Below are 16716 nucleotides of genomic sequence, written 5' to 3'. Positions count from 1 at the left end.
CCTATAGACCTGTAGTCCAGAAAAGGATTTCAGATAATCTGTCTGAACTCATATCTAGAGGAGCAGAAGGAATGGTTGAGACCAAAGTTTAGCAGGAAGACAAACATTTCAGTGCATGAGTAGGATGGGAGATGTACCCAAGAAGAAACTTATATGACCCAACTGGTCAACAACTGACTATTCTGAGAAAGCTCTAGAAAAAAACCTTTTGTGATGAATGATCTCAGAGAACATCTCAAATAAGTTGCTTAGAGGGGCAGCTAGGTGGCACAGTAGATAGAGCACCAGCCCTGGAGTCAGGAAGACCTGAGTCCAAATCTGGATCCAGACACTTAACACTTACTAGCTGTATGACCCTGGGCAAGTCACTTAACCCCATTGCCTAGCCAAAAAATAAAATAAAATAAGTTACTTGGGACTGATGGGCATTCATCTCCATGGACTCTAAGCCAAAGAGATAAGAGACCTCCTACCAGTCATACCAAGTTGGCTTAACCCAGATTGATTCAGAAACAGACATTTTATTTTATTTTATTGGCTAGGCAATGGGGTTAAGTGACTTGCCCAGGGTCACACTGCTAGTAAGTGTCAAGTGTATGAGGCCAGATTTGAACTTAGGTCCTCTTGACTCCAGGGCTGGTATTCTATCCACTGCACCACCTAGCTGCCCCCAGAAGTAGACATTTTAAATGAAAAAGATTCTGTATATAGTACCTCGAGGATTACTAACAGTGCCGGGAGACCTGAGCCCTCTATGAGCTCAGATTTAGGAAACTAATACTAATTCTTATGAGAATTATGATCAGCCAAATGCCATCAATTGTCAGCGGTATGGGGCAGAAAGGTCAATGGGTCACAAAAGATGAGTGCTATTCGGACAAGTGACCAGACTAACTTAAGATGTCCAGGAAAAACTACAGAAACAGTTACACATGTAGTCAGATAATAACGCTGGTGCTTACCTATGCAATATATACTTTGCATGTGATTACACGTGTTCCTTAAATGTCAGAGGCACGATTAGAATGCAGGTCTTCTGGGCTCCAGGTCCAAAGTTCTGTGCATTATTCTGTGCTGGAGAAATGTGAAACGTTAAGGCTAGAGAGATCACCTAAAACTCAGGGAGTTGAAAGGCCCAGTCACTAGAACGACTAGTCAATAATAAAGTGAGAAGTAGATCCCATGTCTCACATCACTTCTCTGGGCCTTTTATTTTTTTCATGTTCAAAATGAGAGAGGTCAGAGCAGAAAACCCCTAGTGACTCATTGTGGTCTAAGTCCTAGGACATCCTAGGCTTCTGACCCCTAGATTAGTTTTCCTCCCATTATAACGACACAACTTTTATCCACTCTTTTTCTTTCCTGCTGTTATTCTCTCTGGTGCTGGAAGAACCCCAGAGTGATGTACCTTTAATCTACCCTGAACATCATTTCCTAGGAAAGTGGAAAAAGAGGTTAGGAAGGGGAATTATCACTCCCTCCACCATTAACAGATACACAGAGAGCACCTTCCCTCTTTCCTTTCTCTTACTACCTGTTAAAAGAATATTTTTTTTTTGGTGAGAGCAAAACAGCAGAGAAAGCTCAGTCACAATTGTTGATGGACAACCTTTAATATTTTGAGACCATGAGCTGGGAAATGTGTTTCTCTGCTTGATTAGACAAGGTGACTTCCTTAATTCTCCCCTAGGCTCAGAGCCAAATTTGAAAACAATCAGAGTAAATCTCGAAGAGTAAATCTTCAACGGTGATTTTTAAATTTTCTCTTCCCCTCCCCTTAAAAATAAAACCTACCACTGACAATATGAATGAATTCATGTTATTATCATAACTTTGGGCAGGATGAAGATGGAATTGCCACACCTGTTTAGGGTTTGATCTCAATTTTGCCAGCTCTGGAATTCTTGCATTTCAGCTCCTTTTTTAGGTTCAAGGTATAAAGCATCTGAGAATGTAGCTCTTTGTTAAAACTGCAGTGAAATAAATCCCATGCACGCCTGCCTTAAAATCATTCTAAAGTTCTTCCGAAATATAAGTTTAACCTCAAAACAGGATCAAGTCTTAATTCACCATGGCATTAGCAACTCATTTTTGCTTTTCCATAATGAAGTAAAAGACCACATGAAAGAAATGTTTCTAATCTCAAAAGTTTCATATGGTTTAAAATTCCTCAAAAATCAACAAAAATATTAATCATGGCCATCTAATCATGAAATCATATTAACTCAAAGCGATAAAAATAATGGAAAATGTTGTTGTGGTTTCCTAAATAGCAATATGTAATGGCCAGAATGCAAGACTTAGAATTAGTGAAACGTGAGTTCAAATGCTCTGGTACTTAGTAGTTGTCTGACCATGAGCAAATCACCTAGCCTTTCTGAAGCACAGTTTCCTCGTCCGCAAAATAGTGCTTTGACCAAGGTCACAAAGTTATTGTTGTGAGATAATACATGTAACATAGGTGAAATTATATACATATATATGTTGTATTTTCCAAACTTCAAAGCACTATGTAAATGTCAGTTATTCTAATTATCACCTAATGTTTCATCCAAAAATTTCAAAGTACTTAGTACAAAAGAAAGCGTTGAATTTGGACTTACAAGATCTGACTTTTTTTTTGGCTAGGCAATGGGGTTAAGTGATTTGCCCAGGGTCACACAGCTAGTAAGTGTTATGTGTCTGAGGCCAGATTTGAACTCAGGTCCTCCTGAATCCAGGGCCAGTGCTCTAACCACTGTGCCATCTAGCTGCCCCAAGATCTGACTTCTAATCCTGGCTCTGCTACTTATCGTCTGTGTGACCTTTGACAAGTCACTTAATCTCTGGGCTACATTTTCCTCCTAGAGCATTGTTCAGTCATTTTCAGTTGTGTCCAACTCTTCATGACCCCATTTGGGGTTCTCTTGGCAATTATACCAGAGAGGTTTGCCATTTCCTTCTCTAGCTCATTTTACACATGAGGAAACTGAGGCAAACAAGGTTAAGTGACTTGCCCAGGGTCACACAGCTAGTAAGTGTCTGAGGCCAGATTTGAATTCAGGTGTTCCTGATTCCAGGCCTGGTACCCTATCTAGTGTGCGACCTGGACGCCATAAAGCATTGAACTGTATCAAAGAAGATGAAATAAGGATAAATACAGTATAAGACATGAGAGATGGACAACCAGCATAAAGACTGAGGGTGGGAGAGGTGGTATTAATTGACTACAAGCTCAACATGAGTCATCAGGTTACTGCTGGATAATCACCTGTCAAGCCTTCAGGATTCAGGCTTCTTATATATTAAACTTGATGACTTCCTTGGTCTCCTCCATCTTTAAGAGTCAATGATGCTACACTATTAACATCACTTCAGATGGCATTAGCTTAGATGGCTGCCATGCCACCTTCTTGCCCCAGTGGCACAGTCCTTGCAACTTAGCAAGAACTCAGTTAGTACCATATCTGTTCATCAGTTGGTCAACTTTGTCTTCAAAGAGCCATTCTTCCAAGGTTTCCTTCAATCAGTGATTGATGGATAATATTTCCCTTCATCATCTTCCCCAAACATTTCTGTTGGATGTCCCTATGGCGCAAATATTTTATGGAAGCCTTGGGGGGAAAAGCATCAAGGAACTCAAGGGAACTGATTGGAGAATTTGCAGGTTCAAGGCCTCATATAGACCTCTAGGTCCTCAAGGGTGGCTCTTTGACTACATCCAAACTTCACAGAACAAATACCCTTAATCAAAGGTTTTGTTCTGTAAAATTTGGACTCAGTCAAAAGGCCTCACCTGAGGACCTAGAAGGCCGCATATGGCCTCAAGTTCCCCACCCCTGAATTAGACCCTTGTTGCTTTATCATGTTACATGATGTTGGGACGTGATTATGACCTAACCAAGTTAAGGCAACCTTTCAGAATTTCTCACCGACTCCAGGGAGTAGTATATGACTTAGCAACAAACACTGAACGCATATTTATTAAGTGTGTATTGTGTGCCAAGTATGGTGCCAGGTAGACCCTGGGAGAAATACAAAGATTAAACAAGACTCAGTCCCTGCCCTCATGGAACTTACAGTCTAACAGGCAGATCTGACACTCCTCCTTTCATGTTCACCATGGCCTCCAATCCCTGCTTTCCTCAGTATTTTTCCTCCAGGCTCTGATTCCTGCCCTAACTCTCCTGTCTTCTGAATCTTGGCCTCCTCTTGAAGCAATTCCATTATATGCCATCCTCTACTCTTGGATCCCTTATTCTCTTATCCTCTCACTGATCATATCTTGCCTAATCCCAACCCTGGAATATTACTACCTTCTTCCTCCTTTGCTCTAACTCGGGCTGCAAAATGAAACTGAAAAGAAATCATAAAACCCTGCTTGAGCAAACCCACTACAATTTCTGCCTGCTAACCTCAATTGGGCCTTCACTATAGCAAGACAATGCCACTCTTCCTCCCTAACTGACCTCCACTCATCACAACAGTGATTCCAAATCTGTTTTTCTTTCATCAAGCCTCCAATGCCACTTCCTCTCCCTAACCTGTCTGCTGAGTACCTCTCCTCAAACTTCACAGAAAAATGAAAGTTAAGGCCATTCTTTGAAACTTACCCCTTTTCCTTGACTCACATCTCTCTGACATTGCCCCCCACCCAGTGTTGTTGCCTTCACTCTAGTCTCTGATGAAGAGATGGCCCTTCTCTTTGCCAAGACAAATCTTTCCATATCCATATCTTTTCCAGATTACTCCCACCATCATCCCCACTTTCTCTCCCTATCTATAGGCTCCTTACCTGCTGCCTACAGAAATACCCATGACTGCTCCATCCTTCAGGGAAAAAATTCCCCAGTTTTTATCCTGTATGCTGCTACTTTCTCAGCTTTTGTTTTGCTGTTGTGCGGTCATTTTAGTCACTTCTGACTCTTCGTTATCATTGGTTTTGCCATTGGTTTGCCATTTCCTTCTCCTGTTCATTTTACCGATAAGGAAACTGAGGCAAACAGAGTTAAGTGACTTGCTGGTGTGGGTTCCTTGAGGTCAGATTTGAACTCAGGAAGACGAGTCATCCTGACTTCAGGCCCAGCGCTCTGTGCACTATGGCACCACCTAGCTGCCTTTTCTCAGCTAAACTCCTCAGGGAGAAATAAAACAACACATCCACACTAGGTGCCACCATTTGCTCTACTCTCTCTTCTAAACACAATACATACTGACTTCCAAACCCATCTTTCAACCGAAACTGTTCTCTCCAGAGTTATCAATGATCCTTCAATTGCCAAATCCAATGGTTTCTTCTTGATTCTCATCCTTCTTGACCTTTCTGCAACATTTGACATTTTGGGGCACCAAGGTGCAGTGGATAGAGTACCGGCCCTGGAGTCAGGAGGACCTGAGTTCAAATCTGGCCTTAGACACTTGACACTTACTAGCTGTGTGACCCTGGGCAAGTCACTTAACCCTAGGGAAAAAAGGAAACAATTTGACATTTTGAATGCCTTCTCCTGAATACCCTCTCCTCTGTGGGTGTTTGGACTAGTCTCCTGTTTCTCCTACCTATTTGACTATTCCTTCTCAGCATTTTGGGGTCTTCACCCACGCCACATCCACTAACTAGGTTTGTCCCCCAAATCTCTGTCCTAGGTCCCCTTCACTCTTTTCTCTATGCTTTCTTATTTGGAGATTCTTATCAGCTACAATGGATTCAACGATCATCTCTTGGCAGATGATTCCCAGAGCTATATATCCAGCACTGGTCTTTCCCCTGAGCACCAGTCCTACATCATCAACTGCCTGTTGGGCATTTCAGACTGGGTATCTCTTAAGCATCTCTGCCTCAACATGCCCAAAATAAAAACCGTTATCTTCCCCAGCCCCCCACCAAGCCTTCCCCTTTTCTGAACTGCCTTGCTACCGTCAAGGGCACCACTCTTCTCCATTCCCCAGGTTTGCCACCTATGTATCGTCCTCAGCTCTTTGCTCTGTCACTCATTCCGCATATCCAATAAGTTGCCAAATCTTATATTTCTTTCTCTTCAACATCTCTTGTAGAGGCCTGTCCTTTCCATTCCAACAGCACTACTCTAGTTCAGACCCTTATCATCTCTCACCTGGATGTTTAAATAATTAACTAGTAATTAATTTTAAATAATTTCATTTCACCAAGGGCTTTTAAATTGGTCTCTCTGCCACAAGTTTCTCCCATTTTAGTAAATCCTTCTCTACACTACCAAAGCAATTTTCCCAAAAGGCAGATCTTACAATGTCCTACCCCACTCCCCATCCAATAAACTCCAAGGGCTCCCTACTAAGTCCAGGGTCCAATTTAATGTCTTTTGACATTTAAAAACTCTTCACAACCTGGCCTATTCCAACCCTTCCAATCATCTTCCATTCTACCCCACCTCCACAAAAGAAGAAATTTAGTCATCCTGGCCTAATTGATATTCTTCTCACACAACACTCCATTTCCCATCTCTGTGCCTTTGCACTGGCTGTCCACCATGCCGGGAACATCCTCCCTTCTTACATCAGGCTCTTGGAATCCCTAGCTTATAGCTTAAGTGTCACCTCCTCCAGGATGCCTTTCATTGTCCTCCCAGTGGCTAGGGTCATGTCCTCTAACCCTCTTCCATCATTTAGTATGTATCGTGTGTGTTTTGATGGTAACTCTCCATTTTCCATCAGCTGCTTTGCTGGGTGATTCTAAGGAACATCCTACCTCACCTGGGATAGGCTAATCACCTGAAATCTCATCACCACACTAAGGGACTTGGTTTTTCATACTCAACACTTTTCTTGGCACCCTCAGTTACCTCTCCCCTCTGATTGGAGGACTAGAGGGTAGAGTAACAAAGACTTCCCAGAGGCTTCCTTTTTAGAGGAACTTTCCAGGTATCTCCATTTTCCATCAGTAGCTCTGCTTAGTTTTGACTCCCCAGAAGATCATGAGCCTGCCCTGGCTACATCCTAGTGTCCCCTTCCCCCTCTTTCAGCTTTCTTTTGTGTGTTACCTTTCCCCCATTAGATTACAAGCTACTTGAGAGCAGGGACTTTCTTTTTCTTATTTGTATCCCCAAGAGATTAGCATGGTACCTAGCATGCAGTAGGTGCTTAATAAATGTTTATTGAATTGAATTGAATTTATATACAATGTCTTCCCCATTAGAGTGAACTCTTGAGAGCAGGAACTGTTTTTGCTTTTTCTTTGTAGTCCTAGAATTTAGCATAGTTCCAGACACACATCAGGCATTTAATAAATGAGTGTTGATTGATTGAACATCTTGCCCAGAGTCATAGAGCTGATATTTATCTGAGGCAGGATTCAAACTCAAGTCTTCCTGACTCCTAGTCCAGCAATCTCTCCATAGCATCACCTAGATGATATGTCTCTATAGCCTGAGTGGTCTAGACTTAATAAACTCATGAGACTTTGGAGGTAGAAGGAACCTTATGGATACCATAGTCTAACTCCCTCACATTAAAGATGAAGAAACTCAGACCCAGAAAAGTTGGGACTTGTCCAAGGTCTCACAGCTAATTAGTACCAGAGCCAAGACTAGCATTTAAGATTTCCTGACCCTTCTCCCACCCCAGTCCAAGATTCTCCACTGTACCATCTTCTGAGGCTCAATTCTTTCCTTCTATTAAAACTTGTGACAAACTCCACAACCAACTCAAATCATTAAAGTCTAACTTATGTGGGCAAACATCAACCTAGACTAGCACCATTTCCTGTGAAACTGTAACTGATGTAAAGCCATTTCCACAACATAGAAATGGCCTCAGCCAGCAAACACTTGATCTTCTTGCCAAGTAAAAAGACAAGGTGGCCAAGGGAAACATAGGTTTAAAACATAAAACATAAAATTGTTTGTGAAACCAAATGGAGGAGGATATCCCAAGATTATGAGCAGTATGGGCCCATAAAATAGTGAGAAACAGTGGAAGGAAAAATGAGTTTGTTGAAAATCTGGCATGAGATTAAGCAACAAAACCTAAAGGGAATTTATAGAAGAAACTAGAAAGAGGAAAATAAATCCCCAAAATGGGAAATATCTGCCATATTTCGTATAACAAACTACTAGGCAGACATATGGTACAGTGTTTATGGCACAGGACTTGAAGTCACAAAGACTGGAGTTTGAATCCTAACTCAAACACTCCCTAGTTTCATGACCCTGGCCAAGTCATTTACCCTCTTAGCTTCCATTTTCTCATCTGTAAAAGGGTGATGATAATAGCGCCTACCTCATAAGACTGTTGTAAGAATCAAATGAGTTAAAATATGTGAAGTGCTTTGTAAACTTTAGAACACTTTATAAATGCTAGCTATTTTCTTCATCGATAACCTTAGAGTCACTACATTTGACTTTAACATCAGTCCCCAATATGTTATATGTGAAGTAACAATGACACTGAAGAAAAATTAAGTATACTTAGAAGAGGTCCAGGCTTGCATTGACACAGTGGTTGGGGCATCAAAGGATTGGTTCTCAAGATCTATAAAAAAATGAGAAGCTACCAAACTACTGGGAAAAATACTGTATGGATTAACTATCCAGAAAGGATGATAAAAAAGAATATCCTCAGACACTTGACACTTACTAGCTGTGTGACTAGAAAGTCACTTAACCCCATTGCCTAGCCAAAAAAAAAAAGAATATCAATTACTATAGACCCTTTTTAAGCATTTTTTCCTCACCCTTACAAAATTTTAACAGAAAAAAAAACTACATACATACTGTTCCTGATGAAAATATAAGAAAGTAACAGGAAAGTGTTCACAAATGTTATTCTAGAGAAGCCACATTTTTACAGTCACATAATTGATTGAAAGTGCAAAGAATCCAACCCTTTCATCACAGGAATTTTTAATACTTCTCTTGCTTTTGAAGGTTTGCAAAGCATTTTTTATATATTATCTCATTCAATTCTTACAAAAGCCTTGTGAGATAGGTGCTGTCATTATCCCTATTTTATAGATGAAGAAATGGAAGCCAAGAAAAGCTAAGTGACTCACCCAGGGTCACACAGCTAGTGAGTATCTGAGGTGGGATTTGAAGTCACAGGACCTGAATTTGAATCCTGGCTTAGCCATTTACCCCCGTGTGACCTTGCACAAGTCATGTCACTTCTTTGGGCCTCAGTTTCCTCATCTGTAAAATGAGAGAACTCCACTAAATGACCTCTGAGTTCCCTTCCAGCTCTAAATCTGTGAGCGTAGAAGGCCCAGAAGGAAGAAAACACAGACATGGAAAGTTCATAAGGAGAGAAGAACAAGGGAGAAGGAGAGGTTTGACTCTTTGACTACATAGACCTTTATGTGAGTGGAAGCCTCCTTTAGAGAGGCAGTATAGTGAAAGAGAGAGGCATTATTAGCCTTGACATCAGGAAGAGCTGGGTTCAGTTCTTACCTTACTTAGATACTTACTGGGTGAGCCTTGGTAAGTCACAGAACCTCTCTAGCTCTTAGTATCCTCTACATAAGAAAGGGGGTTTGACTTGATGACCCCGAAGGTCCCTTCCAGCCCTAATTCTACCATTGTGCACCCTTGCCATTCATTTTAATGATAGCTATAGCTACCATTTATGCAACACTTTAAGGTTTGCAAATATTTTCAAATGTTGTTTTACTTTATCCTCACAGCAAGTCGCTACTATTATCCACATTTTACAGATGAGTAAACTGAGGCAAAAGGGTTACATCACCTGCCCAGGCTAGAAAGTAGATGCTATTATTATCTACATTTTCCAGATGAGTAAACTGAGGCAAAAGGGTTATGTGACATGCTCAGGGTCCCAAGCGTCTGAGGCCAGATTTCAACTCAGGTCTGCCTGACCCCAGGCCGAACCACTGGGTGACCTTTATAAACATACTGGGGACAATGGAAAGAACCACGGAAGAAGGGAGGTCTTCCTTGGTCCCTAACCTGGCTCCTGCACAGTGGATAAAGCACAGGACTTAGAGTGAGGAAAGCCTGGTTCTAAGTCCTCCCTCGGATACTTGATCGCTGTTTCAACCTGGGCAAGTCACTTAAACTCTCGCAGACTCAGTTTCCTCATCTGTAAAATGGCTCATGAGGTCCCTCCTAGGTCTAGATTTATGACCCTTTGAGCCCTTCATGGAGGACCCAACGTGGAAGGAAGGGGGAGCAGGAAAATGCTCTCCACATCAGAAAAGGAGAATGCGTAAAGAGGGGAATAGAAAGGCCCTCAAAATCCATGGCTTCTGCTTCCTGGGATGCTTGCATGCGACTGAACAAAAAAAGGTTAAGAAAATAATAAAAGGAGGCTCCTGGAAGCCTGCCCCTGAGAACGCCTCGGGCCAAGTTTCTGAGGCAATATTGCCATCTAGCGTTCGAATAAGCCCAAGTCAAACTCTAAAGCAAATGAAATTTAGAGGTCAGTGGCTCCTTTAAGCCAGGGCTGTAACCAGCCTTATCTGTTTAAAAAAAATGAGAATAATAATATTTTGTCTCTCTCCTTTTATTCCCGAGTGGTTATAAGAAAAGTGATTTGGAACTAGTGCCAGAAAACCATTGGTGATTTCTTTGATCTTTGATTGAAGATCAGGTGATCTTCAACGATGATGATGATTTGAGATGTGTTAAAAAAAAAAAAATCTTTACATAAACAAAGCATTTATGTGTGTGTGTTCTCATTTTATGTGCACAATAACCCTCTGAAATAAGTCAGAAGTCTAGAATTAAAAGGGAACTTCAGAGTCCGATGACCTCATTTGGCGGTTGAGGAAATGAGTCTCATGAACATAGGGACCAGCTCTTCAGAATGGCTATGTGATCTCATGGACCCAAAGAATCATACATCATGAGAGTTAAAGATCACCCAGACCAACGCCCTCATTCCACAGATGAGCAACTGAGATCATAGCCATTCAGTCAGTTAGCAGCCGAGCCAAGACTAGAACTCAGGTCTTCTGACTCCTAGTCTACCGTTTTGGTTTGTTTTCTGCTATGCCAAGCTGTTTCCTTTGTTTCCTGAGCAAGTCATATCTAGTCTTGTTTATTTATCTGTTATGAAAAGGAATGGAAGGTGAAGGGAACAGGGAGGAGAGGAGGAACATGGTGGCAAAATCCGGAGATTCAGAAGTACAGTCAGGAGAGGTATGAAACAAAAAACAAACAGCATATCTAATCCATCTTCCCCATTCCAGTTGTTCAAATATTTAAGGAGAGCTATAGGTCTCCTCTTCTCCAAGATAAACATCCCCAGTTCTGTGAATTAATCCTCACCTTCTCCATCCTGGTAACTCTACTCTGGACATTCTCTAGCCTATTAATGTCCTTCCTAGGAATGAACACAATCCTTGAGACGTAACTGGACCAGAGTACAGCAGAACTAGAATCAGGGGTGTGTTGGTAAGTGTTTAACAACCAAAAGGCAGAGGAGGGGAGGGGAGGGGAGAGTAAGAGTTACACACATACTTTAAGCGTAATCTGAGTCATTAACATTTTCTGCATCATGTAAGTCTAGAACGTCAACAAAACAATAAATCAAGCCCAGATTTGTAGCATTTACATTTCTAAGGAATAATGTTTACTCTGAAAACTGAACAACCAGCTTTTCTCAAGCTGATTCAAGTAGGTTACAGCACACCCCTACAAAAAACCTAGTCTCTATCTAGTCCCAGATCGCACTAAGCTTTGTTTGGCTGTTGGGTCACAAAGCTAATTCCGGTTGAGCTTGTAATGCATTAAAACCCTCACATTTTTTTTCAGACAAACTGCTCTCCAACTGTGTTTCCTCTATCCTCCACTTGTAAAGTTGGTTTTTGAAAGTATAAGACTAGATTTATCTCTTATTAAACTTTATCTCTGTAGAGTCAGCTCAATTTGTCAGTATTTTTAAAAATCCCATCATCTAATGTTTTAGCTACTCTTCCCAGATTTTTGTCTTTATCCAAGTCCTTAACACTTGGATAGTGCTAAAAACAGCAAGGTGGTAGAGTGGATAGAGTGCTAGGTCTACAATCCTGAAGATTTGAATTCAAATCCTGCCTGCTTACTAGCTGTATGACAGTGGGCAAGTTACTTAATCTCTGTCTGCCTGTTTCCTCATCTATAAAATGAAGATAATAATAGCACCTACCTCCCAGGGTTGTTTTGAGGATAATATAATATTTACAAGGAGCTTTGCAAATCTTAAAAATGCTACATAAATATTACCTTTTGTTGTTAATTAGTAAAATATTAAACAGCACAGACCCACACATAGATCAAAGATGCACTCCACTGGAGACATTAAAACCAGTAACACCTATTCAACCAGCTCTGAATCTATTTAATTATACTACCATCAAGCCTACATTTCTCCACTGTTTCCGTAAGAATAATATGAATTTTTTTTGGAGACAGAGTTAAGTGACTTGCCCAGGGTCACGTGGCAATATGATTTATTTTAGCAAATTCATTGCTAATATCTCAGTCGTTATATCTAGAATATTCCCCTATTCCCCCACTTTAATCACACTTTAAAAAATAGGAAATATAGTTAATCTGCCATGACCTGCCCTTGACGTAAGATGGCCCAGCCCTTTGTGATCACCACGTTCTTCTCTAGATGTTTAGGGAAGTCATCTCTTTACTAACTTTTACTGTTCTAGAACTTTCCCTAAGAACCAAAGTCAAGCTCACTAGTCCATGAACTCCATTCTCTTTGCTTTTTTGAAAGTTGGAATATCTCCACACAGCAAGACAAAGTTCATTTGAAAATTAAACTTCAGTCTGGTTTCATCACTTATTAACTTCTGGAATAAGTAGTGCACGCTTTAAAAAAGGCAGGCTATTAAACACAATTAACTTTTTTGTTGTTTTCTGAGATCTGGTCTAGGAAATCCTCAGCTTCCCACACAATCTCGCAGTGAGCTGGCTGGCGTACGGCTAGAGGAGTCCAAGCTGTGTCTGGGCGCCACTGCCCCTTTCCCACTACAGAAACAGGAATCAGGTTTGCAGTTTGTCTATCTTCTCAGTGACATGGATCACAGCAGGCCGGACAGGAAACTCCCCTTACTTAGATCTTCTGGGTTCTGGGAGGGCTTCTCCTGGAGCTATAGAGAATCCAATCTTAAAAAATCAAACTGGGGGTAGGGGGAGGAAGGACACTCCCAAGGAAGACTGATTTTCACTTTCCCTCAGGTGTAAGCCTACATGGGACAGGTAATGGAGAAGATCTCCCCCTCCATGCCTAGGACACATGTAGAGGAAGCCTGGGATTGTAGAAAGGTTACTGGTAAAAGAGACTGTATATTGTGACCTCAAGAATAGGACCATGTGGGGCTACAAATCAGCAATTGTTTTTATTTTATTTTGTTTTAGAAGTTATTGCTATATTTGTTTATTTTTTTCTCTTTTATATGTTTTTATTGATATTTTGTTTCTTATGTAACCATAATGTACTATGTATCCCTCTCCCTTCCCTTTCCTTCCCTTCCCAGAAAGCCATCCCATATCACAAATAGTATTTTTTGAAGAGGAAAAAAAAGTCACCACAATTGATTGATGCATTGAAAAATTCCCAAAATATGTGCAATGTGTAATATCTATGGCCTTCCACTTTTACCAAGGACAAGTTGGGGGGTCCTCTCATATCTCTTCACATTAATATTGAAATAGCAAATGAAACTTAGGGTGTGAAATTTGTCAGCTCTATTTTTTTAACTAGGGCATGATAGGAAACATTAGAAAAGAGAAAAGAAAAGGAAGGAAAGGGTCTGAAGAAGGGTCACATGTACATACAAAATACAGTGTACCCATTTTCCCTTCCCTGGTTATGTCACTTCTTCAGTCCCTGATGAAAAGTATAGGATAGTTTGACTCTTTATGTCAGCAAACCAATGTCTCTCTAGACACACAAATAAACACACACACACACACACACACACTCTCAACTGAATTTGTCCCCAATGTTAGAATTCCCAGTCATAGCTTTGCTTGGGCACAAAGTACCCAGCCCCTTCTCATTGTCTGCAGAGTAAGAGTAGTCATGGGATATGAGATACTGAAAACTCATTCTTTCAACAAGGTAGGATGAAGAGTCTTGTTTGATACACAGCTTCCACATGGTCAAAGGCCAGTCATTTGGTAAACTCCCTTTATAGATCCAATCCTTTGAATAGTCTCAGTGCCATTTGCTTTACCCAACAAGGTCCTGAAAAATATCCTTCAATCCTTTTTTATACTATGCTTCATTCTCTCTAGGATATGAGAGGGGAGTAGAAGAAACTGTGCTAGGTGCTAGGGGGAAAAAGAAAAGGAAAACAAAGTGTGAGACATATAAATACTTATCCCCTCCACCCCATTCTAACATTTTAGTGAGGAGAAAGCTGAGGCCCAGAGAGGTTAAATAATTTGCCTATTGTCACAGAGGTAGTATAACAATCTATGAAGTCCCTCTCAGCTCTAAATCCTAAATTCTGTGATATATATGTCAAATGTTCTTTATTATGTTTGCCTCCAGTTTTTTTCCATTCTCCTGGCCTTTGATGCATTCCTTTCTCTCAGACCTTGATAAGTTTTGCAAAAGTCACATATTTCTGTCACTGACAAGGTCTTTCATTTGCAATTCTGCGGGATACCCAGGCTGTTTTCAGGAAGTGGCTAATAAGAGATTGACCCATTGACCCTATTGGGACATCTGTTGTCCAATAAGTATCTAAGTTTTTAATCCAACGAAACTAGTATGAGAATATCACACTAGAATATCACAGGAAGAATCTATCAAGTAAATGTTATGTGCCATGCACTGTATTCTGGCTGGGAATACAAGGATAAAAACCAAGGTGTCCTTGATTCTCAAGTTACATTCTGCTCTGGGGTTTGGACAGAGAGCAACATGCATGCAAATGAGAAAATGGAGAATCTATACAAAATAATTAAAAAGAAATTTCAAAGAGAGGTGCACTAACAGCAGGAGAAGCAGGAAAGGGAAACAGAATTTGAGCTGAATATTGGAGGGAACTAGAATCCTAAAAGATGGAAGTGAGGAGGGAGAACGAATTTTCCAAGCATGAGGGATAGCCCTGTTGTGCTTAGTGGGGAGAGCAAGGAGGCCATTTTGGCTGCAATGTAGAGTACAGGACAGGAATTTCTAAAATCATCTTGGAAAGATCAACTGGAGCCAGATTGTGAAAGTCTCTAGAAGCCCAACACTGCATCAGCCAGAAAGGAGTACATTGTAATGGAAAAAGGATTCGATTCACAATCACAGAATCGTTGGCCAGTAGTGTGTGTGTGTGTGTGTGTGTGTGTGTGTGTGTGTGTGTGTGTGCCTGTCTGTCTGTAGGAAGAGAGACCTACACCCCATGTGGTGAGGGCTATCATTGTAGGGCTCAAAGGGAAGGAGAATAGACATCTCTAGCCTCTTCTTCTCCCACACTTCTCCAAGGGAGACTAATTCCTGCCAGGAGGAGAAGCAGGAAGTTGGGGCCTGAGGCTACTCTGCTATCCTCTAAGAGAAAGGGTAGCAGGGTAGAATTATATCTACCTGATCTCTTAAATATTATTAGTCTAGGGAATAAAATTGGATTCCATCTAATTTCTGATAGCTATGTCATTATTGGTTGGTTGGTTGTTATCCTTTGTTCTCAGAGAGGACCAAAATGACATCACTGTATTGGAATCAAGCATACTGTGTGTCTGACTGTGGCTGATCAGACCAATATGAACTCAGAAGGCTCTACCACAGATCGAGCACAAATAGCCCATGTGCACATTTGGGGTGGATTCTCTAAATCTGCGCATCTCGAGTCTCTTTGGAGCAACTTCAATTCTGCTTTGCTCATAGAGCACAGTACCTTCTCTGATGTGGGCATGCCATGCTGGGCAGTCCTGTGCCAGTGTCTCCCATGTCTCACAATCAATTCCAAAGTTGTTCAGAGAAACCTTGAGAGTGTCCTTGCATCGCTTCTTCTGATCCCCATGTGAGTGCTTGCCTTATAGTCTTTTAGGCAAATGTACTTTCGGCATTCAAACAATGTGGCCAACCCATTGGAGTTGTGCTCTCTGCAATAGAGTTTGAATGCTTGGCAGTTCAGATCAAGAAAGAACCTCAGCATCCGGTACCTTATCTTTCCAGATGATCTTCAGAATCTTCCTAAGGCAATTCATATGAAAGCAATTCCATTCCCTGGCATGGCATGGGTATACTGTCCAGGTTTCATAAGCACACAACAATGAGATCAGCACGATGGCTCTGTAGACCTGGAGTTTGGTAGGCAGTCTAATACTCTTCCTTATTCATGTCTTCCCAGAGTCTTTTCCTTCAGCAACCTGAAGTAGGGTTGGCCTCTCTCATCTTCTTTCTCAAAGATGGAAGCCAGAAATGCTCAAAATCATTATTGATCAGAGAAATGTGAATTTTAAAAAATCCTGAGATATCATTTTACACCTATCAGATTGGTTAAATTGATAGAAGAGGAAAGCAACAAATGTTGGAAGGGATGTGGAAAAATTAGGACTGTGAACTAATCCAACCGTTTTGGAGAGCAATTTGGAATTATATCCAAAGAGATAAAACTGCCCATGCCCTTGACCCAACAATATCCCTATTAGGTCTGTTTCCCAAGATCATTACGGAAAAAGGAAAAAAAAATCTTTATGTTGGAAATGGCTGCATAAATTATGGTATATGATTGTGATGGAATACTACTGTGCTATAAGAAATGATGAGTTCGATGATTTTAGAAAAACATGGAAAGACTATATTTATTTATTTATT

General features: G+C 40.9%; 1 protein-coding gene across 5 annotated transcripts in view; it reads left to right on the top strand.

The window, feature by feature from the left end:
• The window catches only part of HAO2 (hydroxyacid oxidase 2), a 50685-nt gene that overhangs the window by 5345 nt on the left and 28624 nt on the right, over nt 1-16716 (top strand). For 2 of the 5 annotated variants that reach the window (XM_027866724.1, XM_027866721.1), the window contains exons 2-3: nt 11294-11360; nt 12821-12945. The exons of 2 other annotated variants lie outside the window; for them this stretch is intronic. The gene's annotated coding sequence lies outside the window, so the exon portion shown is untranslated. Of the gene's footprint in view, nt 1-8978; nt 9019-11293; nt 11361-12820; nt 12946-16716 lie in introns of those variants that run through there. One more of the 5 variants, XM_027866722.1, reaches the window with a different exon arrangement.

The sequence above is a fragment of the Vombatus ursinus genome, unplaced genomic scaffold (genome assembly GCF_900497805.2).
Source record: "Vombatus ursinus unplaced genomic scaffold, bare-nosed wombat genome assembly UNPS02014782.1, whole genome shotgun sequence".
Lineage (NCBI taxonomy): Eukaryota > Metazoa > Chordata > Mammalia > Diprotodontia > Vombatidae > Vombatus > Vombatus ursinus.
The sequence above is the reverse complement of the archived record's forward strand: the minus strand, read 5'-3'. Positions and strand labels throughout refer to the sequence as shown.